This window comes from Lampetra planeri, chromosome 2, assembly GCF_965212315.1.
Source record: "Lampetra planeri chromosome 2, kcLamPlan1.2.h2, whole genome shotgun sequence".
NCBI classification, from domain to species: domain Eukaryota; kingdom Metazoa; phylum Chordata; class Hyperoartia; order Petromyzontiformes; family Petromyzontidae; genus Lampetra; species Lampetra planeri.
Genome location: NC_136108.1, coordinates 6,495,596 through 6,506,095, shown reverse-complemented (window position 1 = coordinate 6,506,095; position 10,500 = coordinate 6,495,596).

The window sequence follows — 10,500 nt, the reverse complement described above, 5'->3', positions numbered from 1 at the left end:
TGTCGTTGTTTGGTTGGTTATTCCATTAAAAAGCACACCAATGAAAGACGTGTGTGGTAAGATGAGCAGCAGCTAGAAGCTTACATCATCAGGAGGTGAAGAGGACAAGGCTGACAAGGGGCTCTGTTATGTACTCTCTTAATCAAACATTGCTGTCCTAATTGGCAGTAGATCAGAATTACACATTGTTGAACCTAGACACATACACTTGCAAATACAATCTAACGAGATATTTTATGGTATTAGGTGTATCATGCAATAGGTTTTTTGCTTGCAATATAAAATACGGTACAGTCATTTCCATGTTCTGTTAAGTGTTTTTCGGCGCATTTGGTTGACCTCAGGTTATGCTTGGGTAAATACACGGGGATTGTTAAATATTTACAGTACCCACCACGAAAGTAAACCCAGAATGGTCTGTACAAAATATAAAAGGCATTTTAAACCTTAACTTTTTAAACTTTTGTACCAAAAATACACACTTTTTTACCTACGCGTTGAGTAAGTGGCAAGTAATTCAACTGCCCTCTTTAAGTCGGGCATGGTGACACATGAGGATAGTTGCATGTTTGTCTTTTTGGCTGTTTCTGCTCAGTTGCCCCTGACCGAGCAAGCAGCCGTTAATTTTTAATCCCTTTAAATTGTTCTTCTGTGAAACCGTGCTTGACATGGATTACCTTTGCATTCCAGTCTTACGTAAGGTTTAAGTATCGTTGGGATTTTTTGAAAGTTTAAATCAACTAAATTATTCATTCCTCCGCCACGTGTCTTTTTTTTGTATTCGCTTGTGTCGGAAGCCAAGGTGGCCTTGTCCTGTGCGCGCACCTTTCGAACAAAAGAGGAAAGTTGCCGAAGGTCTTTTACGATCGACGTGGTGTGTTGTTGTTGCTGCTGTTTGACGCCTACGTGTGTTGTTCTGCTTAAGTACGGCATTTTATAGACGGGTTCCCGACGAGCTGGTGGAAAATGGAATGCCCTTTACCGGTGGTTGTCATGACAAGGACGCAACGCTGTGGCCTTCAGCTGCACAGAACTTTAAGCGGTCCCCACTTCGTCTCTCTCGACTCGCCTTGTACAGCGGTGCCGCAAGACTGCAGTTGCATCGAAGTCTGGATCACCGTCGGCATTTGCGTTTCTTTGTTACGTCACATTCTGCCCAACATTTGCGTTCAACGTTCATAACCTCAACGGAACTTTCTTTGTTCCTGCTGTTTTTTTTTACATTTCAACCGTTCCTACAGTCCGTCCGCATGAGTGACTCTGACTCGAGATTTTATCCCCCCCACCACTCACACCCCATCTCCCTACTACTCTCCATCTCATTGAAGAGACAGCTCAGCCCAAAGAGCTCACACAAGCCAGGGATTACGGGCAGGAATTGCAGCCTGCCCAGGCTAGGGAAATCTTTCTTGCTCTTTTCCTCCAAGAAATGAAAAATTGCATTTAAAAATGTTGCTACAATATTTACAGCTAAGATACTTACCCCATAAATAAGAATCAGAATGGTTAAAAAATATATATATATAATCCTCATTTTGACATTTTATACTTTGCAGAGTGCACCATGTGACCGGATTTTTGTGAGTCACAGCGATGTGAATGCAACATTTGATAACCGTGTAGTTTATCAATTGTTACATGCGGTGTTAAGTCGCGCAGCGTTGATGTACATATTGTAATAAGCAACGTGGCGTAATAGTGGCGACTTAAGATTCATCGTGGGCTAGACCGCTCGGTGACCTTTGTTACGCGTGTTTTGTAAATATCTTCCATTGCCGTCTGTTGGGTAAAACGCCACGTGTTTTTCGTAAAAAAGGATATCCTGCCTTTCATAGGCAGCACGACAGTCTTCCGAAACTGCTGTCGTGTCACGGGCAACGTCGCGTTTCTGATGCGAGTGGCTGGCGATTTGTTTTCAAGTTCATTGCATGTGAGCTGTGTAGGATTTACAGTGAGCATTGTTTAGACTCCCCCCCCATTCCCGTAACATCACGTTTGCTAAAGCATCGTTATCGAGTAAATTGTTAACTTGCTGAGCTCGTACCGTGCGTGTTAATATTAGCCAGCGTTCAGATGTTGGCAAGAGTGCGTTACAAAGGGCGTAATTTCAGTCGTTTGTTTTACAAATAGCATCGAAGAAATAGTTGCTATAACACGGAGGCTGACAGTGTCAATTTGGACTAAGTGCATTTTAATGTCACACACACTCACACCATGCACGGCAGCTATAGTCGAGCACTCACCGCAGCTCGCCATACAATGTTTTTATGGGAATTTGCTACCCTATAGAAAGGCAAAATACGGTTGTAACTTTTTTTTTTATAATATTCGTCTCATAATTTCTACCCGTTTAGGCAACGACAAAATCCACGTGGCTTCCAGTCCAATTCTTTTTGACACTAATGGGTTGTGGTTTTACAAGGTCGTTATTGATGGGTTGCAGTATGCATACGTGAGCACGGGGTGTCAACAGGGCTCAACAGCAGAACATTCACGAGGACAACGCGCTGCACATCTCGACAGAAACAGCAGTGGGAGGACGGCATCGGGTATAAACCTGTCGGCCTGTGGAACAATGGGACCCATGAACTTCTGATAATTCGAATACGATGTGGCCAGGATGGCATCTGTGCGTCTCGTGTCAAATCTGGTCAACGTGTCAAAATCTGGTAATGGAGGTTGCTCAAGGTTTTTTTTTAGTTCGTTGTCCTTTCCCCTGCACCTCCGATTAGCGCGGTTGGCTACGTACGATGCGAAAGAGGTTCAACATACATACAACCATTCATGCACCAGTTGTCTGTGCTAAGGTACATTTGTGGATAATACCTCTCGTACACATGTGTGCATAATGTAATGTGGCATTTGTATTATTTTAATCGGAGCAAGTTGACTAGATTTATTCGCTAATACTATGTAACTTGAGCATATTTAGTGCACCGGCAGTGGGGACATTGTCTCAACAAAACAGCGTCCACACAAGATTAATTTCTTCTAGATTTGAAGCTTTCGTGACTGCAATGATTCATATTCTTAGGTTTTTTCGGTAAAGTCACGTAGGTAAAAATGTTAAATTAATAAAAGCAAATTAAAAATAAAATAAAAATCACGACGTTTTGGAGGCAACACAAGCTTCCGTCTTCAGGTGGAACCGTCACAGCACGATAGCTGTATCAAGTAAGATAAATTCCAGTAGCATCCTTATAAAACGAGCAAACGGCAAGTCGATAGCTCAGTGGTGACGATGCAACGATGAGCGGCGGTTGATATCGAGAAATATCCTTGGCACTGCCAACGGCCTGGGGTTGTGTAGCCCGGGGTCTGAGCTGGGACCGGAGTGAGGGGGGAGCGACTCGCACGCAGCTGCGTGCATCCATTTGGCAGCCTTTGAACGTTGCGCCCAGCTTGCGAGGATGGCCAACAGCAGGTGCCATGCACATGTTTTCAGTGACAACATTTGAAAATTTGCAAGGGGGGAGTTGTGAGCTGTACCTTGATAAGCAACGTATTTTTTGGAGGGATTGTCAAAAAGGGGGAAGGGAGGGGGAGGGGTGTTTAATTGATAGAGAAACAATATTTTAGGAAATTCTACCGGATAAAATGTCGTCATACTTCTTACCAATGTGGTATAGCCTAATTTGCAATACTTTAGCAATTCTTATTTACACTCTTACCTTTTATGTTTTGTTGTTTGAAAAAAAAATGCTCACCCGTGCGAGCGCCTGGCTCTGCTTAAGAGAATTCCAAAGGGTTGAAGCAGCAGATAAATCTCATGGAACGGCAGACCAGGTCTCACTTTGAACTTGTAGCCAGATCAGTATGGTTTCACATCAAAAGCACCTGCATCTCCTGCCACTGCTCTTCCACAGGGCCGCACTGCACCATGTGGAGTGGTGATGGAACCAAAATGTTACTGCGTTATTATTCACAGAGAACAACTTGCATGTGATGGCATCGGCATGCACAACAGTGGAATACAATCCATGATTTTTGAATTCTGAATTTACCAATCCAAAATGTAATTTGAGTTTGTGAATTGCAAGTTTCTGCAAGCCACAATCGAGAACACATCCGAGCGGACCTCCGTGCATGAGATGGAGCAATGAAATCGGGTCGTGTGCAAGAACTAGATGGATTGTTGCATCACAAGACCATGAGAGGTGAGAATAGCTTGGCGAGGCCTTCATCCAGCAGTGGATGGATCGTTAAGAAAAATCAATAACAAGTTTCTGATATAAAATATGAGTTTTATATTTGTTTGAATTCGATCAAATGCCAATTAATCTGCAGTACAGGGCGAATATAAGAATAAGTTGTGGTCTTTAGGTATTTAAATCTGTGCTGCAGAAAATTGTCTCATCCCTTTACAAATGTGCATTCCATATTTAATTCGGAGTCCAGGCCACAGACCATTGCTGGCTGGCACCTCAAGATGGGGGATTTTTGTCACACCCATTTACAAATTCCTGGTTTCCGCTGCATATTACTGGTAAGCCTTCAAAATTGAATTCGCAGAGGTGGCTGTCTGAAATAGTGATGTAGAGTCCACACACAGTCGCTGAGCCATATCACTTCTGGAATCTTGGGGCTTCAAGACTGGGTGCGTGGGAGTACAAAACAAAACAAAAATTCTCACATGCAGTGAGTTTGATGGTCGAGGTTTTGTGGACTCGAGGGACAGGTGCGGGTGTGGTCCCTTGTTTAGTGTTCAAGGAAGAGCTCAGCAGCAGCAGCGGCAGCATGATAATGCGAGTGTGGGAGACGAAGTACTTGGACAGACATAGGGGACAGCTGAAGTGATCGGGTCAGGAAGTAGTGGAAGTATAAATTAAAGCTCCAGCCATGGGCAGGGCAAGGTGTCGGCACAGCCACGAGATGCGAGGGTGCTGATAGGAAGTTTCATTGCAAATGAAAAATACGATGGGAGGAAATGAGCCGAGGGTCAAAGCAGACGTCAAGATCACAGCCAGTTTTAGCAAGTTTGAAGCGAGTGCGAGATTAACGATTTAAAGGCGGAGTCTTGGCAGAAGATATATTTATTACCAAGTTGGGAATGTTTAGTTTTAGGGTTGTTAAGTTAGGAACCGGTACCCCTCACACTGTATTGACACATGACTAACTTTCATTACATGATTTCATAAGACACACTTGTTAGAGTTCGCCAATATTGGCCATCACGAAGGATTATTACTCTGCAACCTTGGCACTTGGATGTCGTTACCGTATGAACTATGGCGCGACGTGTAGCTAGTTATTATTTAACCCAAGTCTTTGATAATGATCCAATGCCATTGATGACGGTCAAAGTTTACTGATTGTATCAAAATAAAAAAAAGTTGACTCGGTGATCGGTCATCTATATACCAGATATTTCTATATACCAGATATGAATGCCTTCAGTGGCCATTTAAAACAGCATACTTACGTCTTTCACTTAAAAAAAATGGAATTGTAAAAAAAATAAGGGCACAATAAAAAAAATAGAGAACGGAGGGCCCGGACGGGAGATCGAGCGCAGCTCAAACGCGAGATGGAAAACACTCTGAGCCGTAACTCATGCGTTGTGCCACGCCCTGTCCACCGCTGGGGTTTTTTCTTTCTTGGTGGGGCCATGAAACAACACAACAGACAAGGACAGCGGGAGGCTGTCTCCAGCCTCACCTTCCCTCCTTTCCTTCTCTCGCGTGGCCTTGTGCCAATAACAATCAGAACCGGTCCTGGGGGGCGGGGGGGGCGCGCGCACCGGGATAGGAGCCCTGCACCACCCAACTGGCCCTTTGGCCCACCCAACATTCACTCTCCTTCGTGGTGAATCACTGTTATGGTAGCCGGCAAAAAAAAAATCTCTTATACCCCCCCCAATCCAAGAGGAGCTGGAACCGGGCCTGGATACAATGAGCAGAGTCTGTGATCGCCGATTTCCACATGTCTTTGTGTGGGCAATGTGTGTGTGTGTACAACTACTTATTTGTACAGTTTGTGTTGTTTTTTTCTCTCCCTCCAATGTGTATGAATAGCATTGCCAGGCTTCACACCCCACCGAGCAATCCTAAAGATAAGTGGAGAGGCTGCCCCTATAAATAACAGTCAACTTCCAAGGCTGGAATCTGCTTATGCAGGATGCGACAGTGCCACTCCTAAAATGGACAAGGGCCCACCCGGTCCTGTAGCTCACACGTGGGGTTTGTTGATTCATTTGTTGACTAAATGATTATTTACGGCGGAATTTACGTGCCATCGACACATTTTAACAAATTGCTCAAGAACCGAAGGCTGGGCAGTAACTGTGGAGAGACAAACGCTTGGTTCCACAAATGGAGAAGCTCAGTATAATGCTCTGCAGCTGCCTGCCCAACGAATATTCGCAATAAGAGGAGATGACATAAGATAGAGGTTTAGGCTATATCACATCAGAGGATCAGATCTCAACGTTTTAAACGTTTAAGACATAACCTCATATTTTTGCCAATGTAAAAGCTGCTGATCTACTCGAATGTGGTCGCCATGTGGCTATGCGGTGTGGAATGGCAGGTTCTTCCCACGAGTTTGAGGTCAGTTTCAGGCGCTGGAGCATGAGTGGATGGATGGTCGTGACTGTTAGGAGCTGAATGAAGTTGGCATCGTTGGCATGAAATGAGATATCGAGTCACGGCGATGCCCTCTGCTCTGAAAGCAGTGACTGTGGCTTCTAAATTTGCGCCGATGAATACTGGAAAAGGAATTCGAAGCGCTGTCGTGATGTGTTAATCATAGAAGTCGAACGTTAATGCCAGCGGATGCAATATAAAAAGGTTGATTCTGAGTGTACTTTTAATATTTAATTCTCAAAGGGCATTTTTTTTGTAATGTTCCATAACGATGCTATGAAGAGGGTTTGTGTTTTTTTATAATATGAATATACCATGGGTCGAAACACCAGTGTCATGGAACAGTAGTGCAGTGCTCGGCGAATGGAGAGTGTTTAATGGGGTCTGGTTTGGGGGTGCGAGTGATGAGTGGTGGGAGTGCTTATGATGTGGGCTGTGGTTTCAGGGTAGAAGTGATGCTGGGTGGGTGGTGAGTGCCGGTGCTTTATGGATGTGCTACGTGGGGGAGCGGTGGCGCAGTAGTTAGCACGCTGTACTACGAACCCGGTGACCCGAGTTCGATTCCCGGTAATGTCCAACACCAGTGACAATGATCTGAACCGGTCCTGGGCTTCCCCTAGATTGACTTAGCCTCAAATAAGCACCAGGGGAGACAAAGGCGGCCCAGCGTAGTGCTGGCTACCCACCCCCATCGTGTGCCGTGCCGGCCTACATAGGTGCTACTCACTAAAAGCACTTGCCCCAAAAGTATGTCAAGGCTATACGGGGATCTTTGTCTTGTACTCTGAGGTATGTGAGTGGGGTGCAATTGTGGGGTGTGATTCAGTCTCACAAGTTCACCATTTTGGCATTCGTTCATTGACAATGAAAGTTTCATTGGCCGCAACATGAATGATTCTGTATGAAAACATAACACTATGTTTGACCCTTTCTGGCACTCAAACAGGAGGTGTTAAGATGTTCAAACACCAAATAGAAAATTTTTGCAAGGACTCATGTCTGCATTAACCACACGTACTTGTGGTGAACATGCAAACACAAACATGCCCTGATAACATATGGCATTGCCTTTGAAACGGATTGGTCTACACCAGAGACAGCCTTGTTCTTAAGGGCCTCGTCTCACCAGTGTCTGGCCAGAGAACGCCAAAAGGCGAACTGATGCTTTGGGCAAGTATTCATGAACGTGGTAAAGCAACACACTCATTCACGTGGGATTCCACTGCATCGAATGACCTAACGCCTCGTATATTGTATTTCATTGAATAGAATAGAACATGCAACTTCATCGGTGAATTCATCTTTCAATTATATATGAACAAAGAGCAGCCACAGTCCGAGTGGTGGAACGCTGATGAGGGCGAGTTTACGAGATGGCTGCACAATAGGCAGAGTAAACCCTCTGTGGCATGTGAAAGCAGCAGCAGCAGCAGTGTGTGTGGTCATTAATGTGTGGGTTGTGTGTGCCGAGGGGGTTGAGGAGGGGAGCGGTGGTGTAGCGGTTAGCGCTACGCTGCGCAACGAACCCGTGGACCCGGGTTCGATTCATGCTCACGGCCAACACCGGTGACGATTATTTGAACCGGTCCTGCGCCTCCTTCTAGGTCGACTGAGCCTCGAATGGGTACCTGGTGCGGTGTGTAAACATCGCCAATGGGGAGGCAAAGGCGGTCGGGCGTGGTGCTGGCCACCCACCCCCTCGTGTGGCGTGCCGGCCTTCATAGGTGCTCGCTAACAGCACTTGCCCCAACAGTATGTCACAGGCTATACGGGGGAATTTCGATTTAAAGCTTTCGTGACTGCAGGGATTCATCTTCTTGGTTCTTTCGGTAAAGTCACGTAGAAGGGAAATTATAAAATAATATTTTGTTATATTATATAATTATATTATATTATAATTTTATTATGTTTTACTTTTATTATTTTATTATTTCCATTCTACGTGACTTTACCGAAAGAACCAAGAAGATATACGGGGGAACTTTATCTTTGGTCATTAATGTGTTGGATGTGCGTGCCGAAGGGGTGGAGGAGGAGGTGTGGAGGGGGTGGAGCAGCGCTGTCTGTCTGCTGAACAAATGGTGCCAGGCTGGTCGAGGAGGAGCCGTCGGAGTGATGCTCACGCGGCACGTGACCCCGTGTCCAGACCTCGTGTCCAAACCTCGTGTCGCCGAGCCCACACAACAGGTGTCCCGAGCACAGCGAGACGCACTGGGATGCCGCTGTCCTTGTTTATTTGGGGAGTTAGTTAAAGCCGGTTGACCCTTTACGCTTAAAATATTCTCGCACTTTTGTATGGTCATGTATTCTCCGGACGTAATTCTTGCACGAGCGACGTTCCTTACGCAACAAACGATATCGGCTGTGGAGCTGTGACTGCAAAGTGCAGTCACATCCATTGTTGTAGTGCACGTCTGTGTCTGCAGTGTGCAGTCACATCCATTGTTGTAGTGCACTTCTGTGTCTGCAGAGTGCAGTCACATCCATTGTTGTGGTGCACGTCTGTGTCTGCAGTGTGCAGTCACATCCATTGTTGTAGTGCACGTCTGTGTCTGCAGAGTGCAGTCACATCCATTGTTGTAGTGCACGTCTGTGTCTGCAGAGTGCAGTCACATCCATTGTTGTAGTGCATGTCTGTGTCTGCAGTGTGCAGTCACATCCATTGTTGTAGTGCATGTCTGTGTCTGCAGTGTGCAGTCACATCCATTGTTGTAGTGCACGTCTGTGTCTGCAGTGTGCAGTCACATCCATTGTTGTAGTGCATGTCTGTGTCTGCAGAGTGCAGTCACATCCATTGTTGTAGTGCACGTCTGTGTCTGCAGAGTGCAGTCACATCCATTGTTGTAGTGCACGTCTGTGTCTGCAGAGTGCAGTCACATCCATTGTTGTAGTGCACGTCTGTGTCTGCAGAGTGCAGTCACATCCATTGTTGTAGTGCACGTCTGTGTCTGCAGAGTGCAGTCACATCCATTGTTGTAGTGCACGTCTGTGTCTGCAGAGTGCAGTCACATCCATTGTTGTGGTGCACGTCTGTGTCCCCACGTCTGTGCTAACCACTTGCCACGTGGACAACCACAGAGAATGTCACCTAAACGGCGACCGAACGTCAATCGTCGACCCGCCGGTCAGAAGAGAAACTCTCTTTGTTTTTTCTTCTTGGTTCTTTCGGTAAAGTCACGTAGAAGGGAAATAATAAAATAATAAAAATAAAACATAATAAAATAAAACACTATAATAAAATAATAAAATATAATTATATTACTTTTTATTTTATTATGTTTTATTTTTATTATTTTATTATTTCCCTTCTACGTGACTTTACCGAAAGAACCAAGAAGATGAATCCCTGCAGTCACGAAAGCTTTAAATCGAAATCTCTTCGTTTTTGTTTACGCCCTCGAAAAGGTCCGACTACTCGCGGGTCAAACAAACCGCGTACGGATTTGTCAACTCGATGTTGAGGGGCATTTTCCCGGACGAAGTGAGAGCATCGCAAGAGAATGCTGATGACTCACAACATCCACCGGATCGATGATACTCGCTCTTCGTCGCCCATACGAAAGAAGAAGACTGGCCAGAATGGTTGAAATATGGTCCGATAACTCTCAACTATGCCGAAACGTCGTGCGATCGATGTGCTCATCCAGCAGAGGATTGATAGAGCGCTTTGCATTGTCCACGCGTTATGTACTAAAGCATGCCAAGCACCAAAGCCGTCCATAGGGTTACAACGAATCAGGGCAACCGCCCCGGGCCCCGCACTTCGGGGGGGGGGGCTGTGCTTTCGGTGTAGTTTGGAGGCTGTCGGTGTGCCCAGCACCCCCCTATGAACGGCCCAGCCAAGCGCCACATGCTACATTGGGTTTTTTTTCTTATAACACATACAATATACAGTACACACTTTGGGTAGTCATAA